The sequence below is a fragment of the Muntiacus reevesi genome, chromosome 7, assembly GCF_963930625.1.
Source record: "Muntiacus reevesi chromosome 7, mMunRee1.1, whole genome shotgun sequence".
NCBI classification, from domain to species: domain Eukaryota; kingdom Metazoa; phylum Chordata; class Mammalia; order Artiodactyla; family Cervidae; genus Muntiacus; species Muntiacus reevesi.
The window spans coordinates 65054400-65069589 of NC_089255.1; the positions used below are offsets into that span (position 1 = coordinate 65054400).

Genomic DNA, 15190 nt, shown 5'->3' on the forward strand with positions numbered 1-15190 from the left:
CAAAATTCTCCAAGCCAGGCTTCAACAGTATGCAAACTGAGAACTTTCAGATGTTCAAGCTGGATTTAGAAAAAGGCAGAGGAACCAGAGATCAAATTGTCAACATCTGTTGGATTATAAGGAGATCCAACCAGTCCATCCTAAAGGAGATCAGTCCTGGGTGTTCATTCAAGGACTGATGCTGAAGCTGAAACTCCAGTACTTTGGCCACCTCATGTGAAAAGTTGACTCATTGGAAAAGACCCTGATGCTGGGAGGGATTGGGGGCAGGAGGAGAAGGGGACGACAGAGGATGAGATGGCTGGATGGCATCACCGACTCGATGGACATGTGTTTGAGTAAACTCCGGGAGTTTGTGATAGGCAAGGAGGCCTGGCGTGCTGCAATTCATGGGGTCGCAAATAGTCGGACACGACTGAGCGACTGAACTGACTGACTGACTGTTGGATCATAGAAAAAGCATGAGTATTCCAGAAAAACATCTACTCTGCTTCATTGACTTTGCTAAAGCCTCTGACTCGGCAGTTCACAACAAACTGTGAAAAATTCTTAGAGATGAGAATAACAGACCACTTTATCTGCCTCCTGAGAAATCTGTATGCAGGTTAAGAAGAAACACTTAGAACCGGACATGGAACAACAGACTGGTTCCAAATGGCGAAAGGAGTATGTCAAGGCTGTATATTGTCACCCTGCTTATTTAACTTATATGCAGAGTACATCATGCAAAATGCCGGGCTGGATGATGCACAAGCTTGAATCAAGATTGCCGTGAAAAATATCAATAACCTCAGATATGCAGATGACACATCTCTTATGGCAGAAAGCAAAGAGGAACTAAAGAGCTTCCTTGATTAAAGAGAAAGAGGAGAGTGAAAAAGCTGGCTTAAAATGCAACATTCAAAAAACTAAGATCATGGCATCCGGTCCCATACTTCTGACAAATAGATGGGGAAACAATGGAAACAATGAAATGCTTTATTTTCTTGGGCTCCAAAATCACTGCAGATGGTGACTGCAGCCATGAAATTAAAAGACGCTTGCTCCTTGGAAGAAAAGCTATGACCAACCTAGATAGCGGAGAGGGAGCTGGGAGGGATTTCAGGATGCGGGACACATGTACACCCATGGCTGGTTTATGTCAATATATGGTAAAATCCACTACAATATTGTAAAGTAAATAGCCTCCAATTAAAATAAATAATTAAAAAAATTTTAAACAAAAGCAGAGATTATTTTGCTGAGAAAGATCTGTATAGTCAAAGGTATGTTTTTTTCAGTAGTCATGTATGGATGTGAGAGTTGGACCATAAATAAGGCTGAGGGTCAAAGAATTGATGCTTTTGAACTGTGGTGCTGGAGAAGACTCTTGAGAGTCCCTTGGACAGCAAAGATCAACCAGTCAATCCTAAAGGAAATCAACCCTGAATATTCATTGGAAGGACTGATGCTGAAGCTGACATTCCTATACTTTGGCCACTTGATGTGAAAAGCTGGCTCACTGGAAAAGACCCTGATGCTGGGAAAGACTGAAGGCAAAAGGAGAAGAGGGCAGCAGAGGATGAGATGGTTGAATGGCATCACTGGTTCAATGGATGTGAACTTCGGCAAACTCTGGGAGATGGTGAAGGACAGGGAGACCTGGCGTGCTATAGTCCATGGGGTCACAAAGAAATGGACACAACTGGGCGAATGAACAACAGTAACAGACTCACTTTCTGATGTACAGCAGAAATTAACACAATAGAGCTTCTCTAGTGACTCAGAGGTAAAGCATCCACCTGTCAATGTAGTAGACACAGGTTCAATCCCTGATCCGGGAAGATTCCATATGTCACAGAGCAACTAACCCTGTACACCACCACTACTGAGCCAGGGCCCTAGAGCCTGTGCTCTGCAACAAGAGAAGTCACTGTAATGAGAAGCCTGCGCACCGCAACTAGAGAGTAGCCCTCTCTCTCCACAACTAGAGAAAAGCCCACACAACAACAAAGACCCAGCACAGCCAAAAATAAATAAATAATTTTTTAAAGTTTTTTTTTTTTTAAAGAATTTAACTCAGCATTGTAAATCAACACTATACTTCAATGAAAATTTTAAAATAAATAAATTAAATTTAAAAATCCTCCCCCAATTAAATGAAAGCAAACAAATCTATGGGAGTAGTTAGGAACCAGGCAACACTCTGGCACTAGCGGCCAGGAGACCTGTGTTTCCTGATGGGGCAGAAGCCAGCCCAAGGTATGGCCGGTCCTGGACCTTCAGGAGGGGAGGGGTAGCCACCCTGTGGGGTAGGATTAGTTGGCTGAAACTCATATTACGTAAATTTTGTCTCTGACTTGACCACAAACTAGGGTGCAGTTCCTGACAGAGCCCACCACGTCCTTCCAGCAGCCTACCAACTGTTTTGTGTCAGATAATTCATAGATAACATGCAGCAAACAGAAAAATCATTGGTAAATGTATGAACTGTGCTCAGATTTCATCTCTTTTCATAAAACTATTTTCAAGCCTTCTGCTTTTGTTACAGCCCATCCAGAGACAGAAATGTGTTTGCATTTTTGCAAGGAGGCCTGAATTTTTAAAAATCTGATAAAAAGAGTTTAAAATTAAAAGAATTTAAGGTAAAATCAGTTAAGATTTTCCCATTTAGTAGGAGTAGTAATTAAGGCATAAACTTTCCCTAAGCAATTCCTTTCCAAAGAGGCATATGTTTAAACTAAATTCATTCCTCTCTTTTCTGTGGCCATTATCCTGTCTGGCCTTCTGCCACAGCTCTAGAGCACAGTGATTTCTTCCTCTCTGTCATCTCTTTCTTTTTCTGGACAGAGATTCTGAGCATCTTTGAGCTGCTAATTATATGATTTTCTCTGGTTTGCCCTCAAAAGCTTAACAGTCAGATTTTTTTTTTCACAAATTAATGCCCCGCAAATCAAAGACAAATTAGCTGAAAATAAGATAGGCTTCTTCACACAAATCCTAGGTGGATATCAACTGCCTGTCCCATAGTAAGAGGTGGCCACTATGCAAATAGCCACATATTCATTTCTTTTTATGGCTGAGTAATGCAGGTGACACCACACTTACGCAGAAAGTGAAGAAGAACTAAAGAGACTCTTGATGAAAGTGAAAGAGGAGAGTGAAAAAGTTGGCTTAAAGCTCAACATTCAGAAAACTAAGATAATGGCATCCGGTCCCATCACTTCATGGCAAATAGACGGAGAAACAGTAGAAACAGTGGCAGGCTTTATTTTGGGGGGCTCCAAAATCACTGCAGATTGCGACTGCAGCCATGAAATTAAAAGACGCTTACTCCTTGGAAGGAAAGTTATGACCAACCTAGACAATATATTAAAAAGCAGAGACATTACTTTGCCAACAAAGGTCCATCTAGTCAAGGCTATGGTTTTCCCAGTAGTCATGTATGGATGTGAGAGTTGGACTATAAAGAAAGCTGAGCGCTGAAAAATTGATGCTTTTGAACTGTGGTGTTGGAGAAGGCTCTTGAGAGTCCCTTGGACAGCAACGAGATCCAACCAGTCCATCCTGAAGGAGATCAGTCCTGGGTGTTCATTGGAAGGACTGATGTTGAAGCTGAAACTCCAATACTTTGGCCACCTGATGTGAAGAGCTGACTCATTTGAAAAGATCCTGATGCTGGGAAAGATTGAAGGTGGGAGAAGGGGATGACAGAGAATGAGATGATTGGATGGCATCACTGACTCACTGGACATGAGTTTGAATCAACTCCGGGAGCTGGTGATGGACAGAGCGGCCTTGGGTGCTGCCGTCCATGGGGTCACAAAGAGTCAGACACGACTGAGCAACTGAACTAAACTGAATATTCCATCATGTATACGTGCTCTGTCTTCTCTATCCATCCTCTGCTGATGGACATTTAGGTTGCTTCCATGTTCTGGCTATTATAAATATTGCTGCAAAGAACATTGGGGTACATGTATCTTTTTGAATTATCATTTTCTCCAGGTATTTGCCCAGGTGTGAGATTTCTGGGTCATATGGTGGGTCTATTTTTAGTTTTTTGAGGAGTCTCCATAGACCTAGAGACTGTCACAGAGAGTGAAGTAAGCCAGAAAGAGAAAAATAAATATTGTACAATATCACTTACATGTGGAATTCAGAAAAATGATACAGACAAACTTAACTGCAAAGCAGAAATAGAGACACAGATGTAGAGAATGAACTTATGGATACTAAGGACAAAGGGGCATGATAAACTGGAAGATTGGGATTGACATACACGCTACTATGTATTAGACAGATAACTAATGACAACCTCCTGGATAGCACAGGGAGCTCTACTCAGTGCTCTGCGGTGACCTAAATGGGGAGGAAATCTAAAAAGAGGGGGTATATGTATATGTATGACTGATTCAATTTGCTGTACCGCAGAAACTAACACAACACCACAAAGCAATAAGAATTGATTTAAAAGAAAAGAGAGAGAAAAATAGCCCTCTGCCAGCCCTCTTCAAAATGCATCTCACAACGAAAGTTCTTCCTAACCCTTACTTGCACCTCCCAGGCTGTGCTGGGGAAGGGCCAAGAGTGGCTTCAGCGATGGGGAGTGGAACAAACTGGAATTCACCTTCCCTTTCCCTCTGCCCACCTGTGGCGAGTGTTTCTGACTCCCACCCCGGCTCAGGCAGGGCGCTGGCGGCCGGGGCAGCACCTGGCCTTCATTAGAGGAGGTGCTGGCCCACGAAGGCCTGGAACACACCGCTCATTAGACGGAGGCTGACTCATGGGGTGTGGAGGCTGTTGGGTCACATTCTTGCAACATAACAAGCAAACAGAGAACTGGCAGAGAAAATCTAGACTGGAGTCTGTAAAACTTTTTCAAGGCCAGTTCATAAAACACCCACAGGTCTGTGAGAATGAAGTAAAAGGTGAGCAGAGCCTGTCAGAACTGTAAAACATCAGATTAGCCCATGGCTGACCTGAAAGAAGAGGCTTCTAGAAAGACAAATACCTTTTGGGATATGAAGGCTCGGGCAGAGGAAGGGCCTGAAACCTTACTTATAAAAAGTGCAAAAGATCGAGAAGCGACCTCTCTCGGGAAAGACTTGGTAAATCTCTTACCAGCCTGCGGCATCCAACTGTAACCACTTTTGGTCTTGAACCCCAACCTGGACGGAGTTTACCAAAGCAGAATGTAGCCCTTCACACCCCAAGTACCTGGCAGAGAGGAACGCTTTGAAGCCGAGATTTGCTTCTAAGGCATAATTAGTTCAGATCTCTGAAACTGGAAGATGAAAATCCAGTACATCTGAGAAGCAGGTCTGCTGGAACCTGAAGGTTCACACAGACAAACTGAGGCAGACCTAATTTGTTTTCTTCATAGCTTAAAACCATTTCTTTCTGGCAATGATCTGAAGGGGGGACACATGGCCCTAACACCAGACTTGAGTGTTCATCCTTTCAAGGAAATATTTCTGATAGATGAAAGGGTAGGAGCCAACAGAAGCCTAGAATGCTGAGCTTAACACAATTGATGTGATGGCCACACCCATCTCCCATGTGGACACCGCCTCCTCAACGGGACATTTTGAACCTGGCATTTAATAAGCTATGAGAAACATGAAACACATTTTCACTCTCATGATCAAAGGATGAGAGATGCTTTCTGACTTCTTTTTTTTTTTTTTTTGGTCACTCCATGAGACTCTTGGGGTCTTAGTTCCTAGATCAGGGATTGAACCCAGGCCCGTGGCTGTGAAAGTGCTGAGTCCTAACCACTGGACCACCAGGAAATTTCTGCTTTCTGCCTCTTTGCCTTCGGCTCGTTTTCTCTCACTTTCCAAGCTGGGCTGAGGAAAAAGAAAGGTGAGGTCACTAGTTATTTGAATTTGATTTGAATTTCACTTTCTAGCTATATTTGATTTAAAATTTGTATTTAAATATACTTTGATTTCATTTTTAAGATATATTTAAAACCATTTTTTAAACTATAATTAAAAACACAAACATGCAGCCATGTTAGCTGCTGCTGCTAAGTCACTTCAGTCGTCTCTGACTCTGTGCGACCCCAAAGACAGCAGCCCACCAGGCTCCCCCGTCCCTGGGATTTTCCAGGCAAGAACACTGGAGTGGGGTGCCATTGCCTTCTCTAGTGCATGAAAGTGAAAAGTGAAAGTGAAGTTGCTCAGTCGTGTCCGACTTTAAGTGACCCCATGGGCTGCAGCCTACCAGGCTCCTCTGTCCTTGGGATGTTCCAGGCAAGAGTACTGGAGTGGGGTGCCATTGCCTTCTCTGGCCTTGTTAGCTACCAGATCCTAACCCAATGGAAAGCAATTTTGCTTACAGGTTTTTGAACAAATCTTCGGACAGAGTTTCTTGGGCCCTCCCTGCGTCTCTCTCCCTTCTCCTGCTCTCCTTCAGCTAACAAGGCTTTGCAGTATAATGTCAGGTCAGGTCAGGCCAGTTGCTCAGTCGTGTTCGACTCTTTGCAACCCCATGAATCGCAGCATGCCAGGCCTCCCTGTCCATCACCAACTCCCGGAGTTTACTCAAACTCGTGCCCATCGAGTCAGTGATGCCATCCAGTCATCTCATCCTCTGTCGTCCCCTTCTCCTCCTGCCCCCAATTCCCCCCAGCATCAGGGTCTTTTCCTCTGCCTTTTCTAAAACCAGCTTGAACATCTGGAAGTTCTCGGTTCACGTATTGCTGAAGCCTGGCTTGGAGAATTTTGAGCATTACTTTACTAGCATGTGAGATGAGTGCAATTGTGCAGTAGTTTGAGCATTCTTTGGGATTGCCTTTCTTACGGATGGAAATAAAAACTGACCTTTTCCAGTCCTGTGGCCACTGCTGAGTTTTCCAAATTTTCTGGCATATTGAGTGCAGCACTTTCACAACATCATCTTTTAGGATTTGAAATAGCTCAACTGGAATTCCATCACATCCACTAGCTTTGTTCATAGTGATGCTTCCTAAGGCCCACTTGACTTCACATTCCAGGATGTCTGGCTCTAGGTGAGTGATCACACCATCGTGATTATCTGAGTCGTGAAGATCTTTTTTGTACAGTTCTTCTGTGTATTCTTGCCATCTCTTCTTAATATCTTCTGCTTCTGTTAGGTCCATACCATTTCTGTCCTTTATTGAGCCCATTTTGCATGAAATGTTCCCTTGGCATCTTTAATTTTTTTTAAGAGATCTCTGGTCTTTCCTATTCTGTTGTTTTCCTCTATTTCTTTGCATTGATCGCCGAGGAAGCCTTTCTTATCTCTCCTGGCTATTCTTTGGAACTCTGCATTCAAATGGGAATATCTTTCCTTTTCTCCTTTGCTTTTCGCTTCTCTTTATTTCACAGCTATTTGTAAGGCCTCCTCAGACAACCATTTTGCCTTTTTGCATTTCTTTTCCATGGGGATGGTCTTGATCCCTGTCTCCTGTACAATGTCACGAACCTCCATCCATAGTTCATCAGGCTCTCTGTCTATCAGATCTAGTCCCTTAAATCTATTTCTCACTTCCACTGTATATTCATAAGGGATTTGATTTAGGTCATACCTGAATGGTCTAGTGGTTTTCCCTACTTTCTTCTAATTAAGTCTGAATTTGGCAATAAGGAGTTCATGATCTGAGCCACAATCAGCTACAGGCCTTGTTTTTACTGACTGTATAGAGCTTCTCCATCTTTGGCTGCAAAGAAAATAATCAATCTGATTTTGGTGTTGACCATCTGGTAATGATCATGTATAGAGTCTTCTCTTGTGTTGTTGGAAGGGGGTGTTTGCTATGACCAGTGCATTCTCTTGGCAAGACTCTAACTAGCCTTTGCCCTGCTTCATTCCATACTCCAAGGCCAAATTTGCCTGTTACTCCAGGTGTTTCTTGACTTCCTACTTTTGCATTCCAGTCCCCTATAAAGAAAAGGACATCTTTTCTGGGTGTTAGTTCTAAATGGTCTTGTAGGTCTTCATACAACTGTTCAACTTCAGCTTCTTCAGCGTTACTGGTTGGGCCATAGGCTTGGATTACTGTGATATTGAATGGTTTGCCTTGGAAACAAACAGAGATTATTCTGATATTTTTGAGATTGCATCCAAGTACTGCATATTGGACTCTTTTGTTGACCATGATGGCTACTCCATTTCTTCTAAGGGATTCCTGCCCACAGTAATAGATATAATGGTCATCTGAGTTAAATTCACCCATTCCAGTCCATTTTAGTTCGCTGATTCCTAGAATGTCGACATTCACTCTTGCCATCTCCTGTTTGACCACTTCCAATTTGCCTTGATTCATAGACCTAACATTCCAGGTTCCTATGCAATATTGCTCTTTAGAGCATCAGACCTTGCTTCTATCACCAGTCCCATCCACAACTGGGTATTGTTTTTGCTTTGGCTCCATCCCTTCATTCTATCTGGAGTTATTTCTCCACTGATCTCCAGCAGCATATTGGGCACCTACCAACCTGGGGAGTTCCTCTTTCAGTATCCTATCATTTTGCCTTCTCATACTGTTCATGGGGTTCTCAAGGTAAGAACACTGAAGTGGTTTGCCATTCCCTTCTCCAGTGGACCACATTCTGGCAGACCTCTCCACCATGACCCGACTGTCTTGGGTGGCCCCACACGGCAGGGCTTAGTTTCACTGAGTTAGACAAGACTGTGGTCCTGTGATCAGATTGGCTAGTTTTCTGTGATTATGGTTTTAGTGTGTCTGCCCTCTGATGCCCTCTCACAATACCTACCGTCTTACTTGGGTTTCTCTTACCTTGGACGTGGGGTATCTCTTCATGGCTGCTCCAGCAAAGCACAGCCGCTGCTCCTTACCTTGGACGAGTGGTATCTTCTCATGGCCCCTCCTGACCTTGAACGTGAAGTAGTTTCGCACAGTATAATGTACCTACAGTCAAATGCACAATTCTTAAGTATTTAGCTCATACTCCATATAATCACCACCCATCTCAAGATATAGGCAACGTCCAGCACTCTAGAATCCCTTTATGCCCTTTCTTTTTATTTTACTAATTAATTACTTTTGTTGTTGTCGAGATGGGTCTTCATTGCTGCACGTGGGCTTTCTCTAGTTGCAGCAAGCGGGGGCTACTCTCCAGTTTTGGTGTGCGAGCTTCTCACTGCAGCGGCTTCTCTTGTTGCGGAGCATGGGTTCTAGTTGCACAGGCTTCAGTAGTTGCATCACGAGAGATCAATAATTGAGGTGCACAGACTTAGTTGCTCTGTGAATGTGCAATCCTCCCGGACCAGGGATTGAACCCATGTCCCCTGCATTGGCAGGTGGATTACAATTCACTGCACCACCAGGGAAGTCCCCATGTATGCCCTTTCAGGTCACTGGCACCCTTCTCCCATCACTATCTGACTCTACCACCGTGGATTAGTTAGTCATGTGCCATCAATTAGGAAAGTTATGGATCTGCACTGGCCTTTTACTGTTCCTGTGATGCAGTTACCCAAAACACAGCATGCAGTCACACCAGGCTCTGAAGCACCTATTTATTTGGTCTATGTTCTTGTCAGGCCTCAGGAGGCTTTCACAAGTGAATGTGCAACCTGCCACGTGGCTCTACTGCTTATAAAAGATGTTGGGTAGTTCATGTCTGACTTTTGCATCCAAAACAAGAAATTCAATAGTATTAATTATGGTTATGTGGAAATTTTTAAGTGTTCTCGTATTCCATTCTTCAAACTTCTGGATCAGTTTAAAGAACAGACAGGTGACTAGGCAAGCTGGTGTGTGTATGTGTGTGTGTATGTGTGTGTGTGTGTGTTTAGTATTTTATTTATTTGGTTGTGTTGGGTGTTAGTTTTGGCACATGGGCTGCCCTAAGGCATGTGGGATCTCAGATCCCTGACCAGGGATCGAACCCATGTCTCCTGGATTGCAAGGCAGATTTTAAACCATTGGACCATCAGGGATGTCCCTTATTTTTTTTTTAAATATTTGTTTACTCTTTGTGACTAAAATAATATAAAGGTAAGTTAAATGCACAGAGGATTGCAATGGCTGTACCTAAATTAATTGTTCCAAATTTGGAATTAATCAAGACAGTCATTTTTCCTCATAGATTAACTTTATAAGAAGTGAGTGCTAAATAAGTTTTAACTTAAAATGTATACAAAAATCATTTAAACATTTTTTTAAAATTAGAGTTTATATAAGATTTGTATGAAAAAGTTTTAATACTAAAAAGTTTGCAACCAGCATCCTAGGACATAATTTGTCTGGACATAGAGACTGTGCTGTTAAAGCAGCTGAATTTTCCTTCTTGACTGCAGTTTATCTCAGGCTTACATTCTTCTGGACCACCTTATTCTTTTCCTCTCCAGTTTGAAGCAATTTCTCTATCTGTGGTAGCAATGGAAACAAGGTAGTTAATGTTCTACTGCCTTCACCAGGAGAGCCCACAGTCCCTTTCCCTATAAACCTGGTTTTTAAAAGTTTCTTTGGAGACTGTGTGTACGTGTGTGTGCACATGCACGCACTCATGTGTGTGCCTATGTGTCCATGTGTGTTACTAACAGCATTAGAGATTGTTGTTCTTATTCTCTGTATGTATTTTTCTATTGTTAAAAAGATGAGGGGGACCTCCCTGATGGTCTAGTGGCTAAGACTCTATGCTGCCAATGCAGGGGGCCTGGGTTCGATCCCTGGTCAGGGAACTAGATCCCACATGCTATCACTAAGAGCTGGTGCAGCTAAACCAATTTACAAGGAGGGAAGGGGGAGAGATCAGAGAAGGGGGAGAGATCATTCTCAAAAGTCATTTCCTGAAATAAAGAGGGGAGGGAAGGCACGAGTGTGAGGGCAGTGAGTCATCAGAAGGCAGCCTGGAGGGAGCACGAGGCTACAGGCGTGAGCTGGGGAACCTTGCTCAGTCTTCCACAGGCCTCTCGGATCAGTGAGCTGAGCAGGGTATCGAGCCCTTCATATGTGAGAAGAGGGCACTGTGAGGGGTCCAGAGTGTACTCATGTACAGGGTGGTGGACAGCTGGAGGTTCAGGGGGTAGGCAGACAGACTGGTCCCAGGATTTTGGCTGGGGCCACTTCAGTTCAGTTCAGTTCAGTTCAGTCGCTCAGTCATGTACAACTCTTTGCAACCCCATGGACTGCAGCACGCCAGGCCTCCCTGTCCATCAGCAACTCCTGGAGTTTATTCAAACTCATGTCCATTGAGTCGGTGATACCATCCAACCATCTCATTCTCTGTCGTCCTCTTCTCCTCCCACCTTCAATCTTTCCCAGCATAAGGGTCTTTTCCTCCCAATGAGTCAGTTCTTCGCATCAGGTAGCCAAAGTATTGGAGTTTCAGTTTCAACATCAATCCTCTCAATGAAAACTCATGACTGATTTCCTTTAGGATGGATTGGTTGGATCTCCTTGCAGTCCATGAGACTTTCAAAAGTCTTCTCCAACACCACAGTTCAAAAGCATCAATTCTTTGGTGCTCAGCTTTCTTTATAGTCCAACTCTCACATCCATACATGACCACTGGAAAAACCGTAGCCTTGACTAGATGGACCTTTGTTGGTAAAGTAATGTCTCTGCTTTTTAATATGCTGTCTAGGTTGGTCATAGCATTTCTTCCAAGGAGTAAAATGAGGCTCACAGGGTTTCTTGGACTGTGTGAATGTGAACTTAGGATAGACAGGGCCTAACCACTTGGTCAGATAACACACAGTTCAGGCACCCCGCATAGGGATGTGAACTGGATTGTTGGAAAAGGCAGGACTTCCAAGAAGGGCAGTGGAAGAGGGCAGAAGGAGCAGAAGGGGGCAACTCTACAATCAGTGCAGTGGCCCCAGGCCCTGAGAAGAATCACGGGGCTCCCAGCCTGGACCTGACTCAAGCAACTGCAGAGAAGGTGGTCAAGGGGCAACTAGGAGGCCCTATCCAGAAGGAAGACTGAGAAGAAGGTTTGGAGAGTGGTTGCAATGTCCATGGCCAGGCAACTAGGGCAAACCAATTCCACCCCCAGCTTAAACTGGAAATCATGACTCTAGCAGCTGACTCTGTGGGTAGTGGGTGAGTGGGAGGATGATAGTCTAGATAAAGCCTAGACTGACAAGTCCCACTAGAGCTTTGAAGAAGAATTAGGAAAGCGGAACCACAAGATGCCTGGTTCCTCTTGTATAAAATTTAAAGTCTCACATCACTACTGACTTATTTTAAGTCTTGCTGTGGTTAACTGCCCCATTATTTGCTCCCTTTGTTGTCTTCTATTTCTCAAGAATTAGGAAAGCATTACAAGGATGAAGACTGGTCAAGAAATCAGACTGCCTGCTTTCATTACTGTAGCTTCGTCACTTATTATCTGTGTGGTAGGGCAAGCTTTTTAAAAGTCCCTGAGTTTCTACTCCTTCATATGTAAAGTTGAACTATTGACAGAAAGAACACATAATATGATTAAATGAAATCATGCATTTAGGGACTTCCCTGGTGGTCCAGTGGTTAAAGACTCCACTCTTCAAATGCAGGGGTGGTGGGTTTGATCCCTGGTCAGGGAATTAGGATCCCACATGCTGCATGGCAGGGCCCCCCAAAAGTATCAAGCATGTCAAGCCCCTGGCACAGGGTAAGGGTTCAATAAACATTTGCCAGTTGTGATGGTAAAGCTAGAAATAATAGTAGCACTAGGAATAATGATAGTGACAAACCAAGTGGCGGTCAGGTACATGTTTCAGGGATGGAAGGGTAGAAGTTGGGAATGCTGTCCTAGAGGATTGGCGTCCGGAGGAATCAGAGAGGCAGAGCTTCCTACCGTGATTAATCTCTGGGCACCAGCCTAGGTTGGTTCCCTTAAGCCTGCCCACAGCTCTGGAAATCCTCCCTTCCTTCAGTCTCTACATTGAAACTGTATTAGTGGATTCCTTCCCCTGCTGGGGCCCTGACTGATCCAGTACTGATGGTGGTTGTGTATCTTTCATCAGTCTTTGGTGATGAAAGCTCAAGGGGCTCAAACCAGCCCCTTCTTCCAACTTGCTCCCCATCCTTGGCTTTGGGCACCAGCATTTTCCCAAGCACTCAAGTGTGACTTTCAATCATCTCTGACTGGTTCTTCCCTCTCCCTGAGCCCCCACAATCCAACGTCCTGAGACTCTACATTCCTACCCCACAGGATACCTCATGTCCTCCTCCTCATCTCCTTTCCCATGGCTTCTCCTTTCCATTCAGATTCTTCTTACTGCCCACTTGGGCTAGGGAGAGAGCACCCTAACTAGACTCCTAGGCTCCAGGTTCCTCCTCCACACCCTTCATTCAGCCTATGATTTGCTGTCAGATTAATCTTCCTAACTCTGGGGCTTTCAAAATTTTTTGGCCATGACTCACAGTAGGAAACATATTTTACTTTACTACCCAGTACACACATACAAAACACAAAAAGCACCGCTGCACTCTGCTATTTTTTTTATCATGAGACTCATGAAATTGACTTTTTGACCCACTAACGGATCATATCCCACAGTTTGAAAGTACTGCCCCCACAACAGGTTTAATCACGTCACTACCCCAGTGAAAGCTGTCAACAGTCCCCATCACTGAGTGAAGTTAGTACAAGTTGTTTAACCTGGCATTTAAAGGCTTCGATAGGATGACCTTGATTTGTCGGCCTAAGCATTTATGTCATTTTTACCTCTCTGAGCTTTAGTGATCTAATATAGAGAAGAGGAACAACAATATTTCCCCAGCATGAAGGCCAGGGGTAGACCAGATGATATGTTTAGTTTCCTCCTTAAGGGCTATGATTCTGGGAGTCTATGTGCCCACTATCCAGTCACCAAACATATCTCCTCTCAGGTCTTTGTACACTTCCTATATCTGTGTCATCATTTCCCATTGCTCCATTTAGCCATCTTCCTCCATCTCTCTCTGTCCTCCTATGTTGAAATCCCATCAAAGTTCAGCAAAGGCAAAGGACACAGAAATAAAAGGTTAGAAAATACTTAAGCAATTCAATTAGCATACTGAGGATGAAGCCACTAAGGCTGGTATGTTACAGAGAGATGGAAAGATGAAACTATAGAGGTAGGGTAGGTGAGATCAGGCCAAACCGAGACCCTCAGGCTGAGATTTCATCTTAATTTAGAGGTCACGGGGAGCCACTGAGAGTTTCTGAACAGGTGTGATATAGCTAAAAGTGAGGTTTAAGAAAACTGATCTACCTGGAGCTGGGCCAACAGAGGTTATTTCAGTAGTAAAACTGACATAGCCCAGATGAAGTTGGTCTCGTGACAGGCCAGGTCATGGATGGGTCCTATAAATTCAGGCAGGCAGCACCATGGAGGTTCAGCTATGGCCACAGATAAGCATTCTGGAGAGCAGATGGAATATGGTGTTATAAGATATAAGAAGCAGACTCGAACAGAGGGACAAAGCTGCCTGGCTCCTGCCAACTCCGGCAACACAGTGCAGGGGCCCAGCCAGGGATGAGGACTCAGGGCTAGGGGGCTGGTCCTTGACAGGGCTGCTGAGAGCACTGTTTAGGAGCCATACCCTTTACTCAGACCCTGTATAAGACAGTTTCTCTGCCAAGCAGTGTTGCATATTGGTCTATCTGACTCCCAAGCCTGAAGTCTGAATGACACCCAACTGCTTCCAAGGTCTCTGAGGACAAGCAGCAGATTCTCTCTCCTCCTGAGACCTGGCATAGTGCTTATCCAGAGTGAGCCTAGATAAATATTTGTTGAATTGAATTGAAAAGAGATTATCACTCCTATCACCCCACAGATAATTGCAGCCTGTTTGTCTGCACTGGTGATTCTTGGTGTCCTGGCCCTTATATTGTTTAACTGAAAGAGCTCAAATACTAAAGCTCAGTGACTGATTATACTGATACTCTGAGCTCATTAATCTGGGCTTCCCTGGTGGCTCAGATGGTAAAGAATCTGCCTGCAATGAGGGAGACCAGGTTTGATTCCTGGGTCAAAAAGATTCCCTGGAAAAGGGAATGGCAACCCACTCCACTATTACTGCCTGGAGAATTCCATGGACAGAGGGTGAAGTCCATGAGGTTGCAATTTCTGAATGAGCTTTCCAGGTGGCTCAGTGGTAAAGAATCCACCTGCCAGTGCAGGAGATGCAGGAGACACAGGTTCAATTCCTGGGTAGGGAAGATCCCCTGGAAGAGGAAATGACAACCCACCCCAGTATTCTTGCTTGGGAAATTCCACGGACGGAGGAACCCCAACAGTC

General features: G+C 44.2%; 1 pseudogene; it reads right to left on the minus strand.

Annotated features, from left to right (window-relative positions):
* The window catches only part of LOC136171508 (low molecular weight phosphotyrosine protein phosphatase pseudogene), a 49117-nt pseudogene that overhangs the window by 16503 nt on the left and 17424 nt on the right, over nucleotides 1-15190 (minus strand).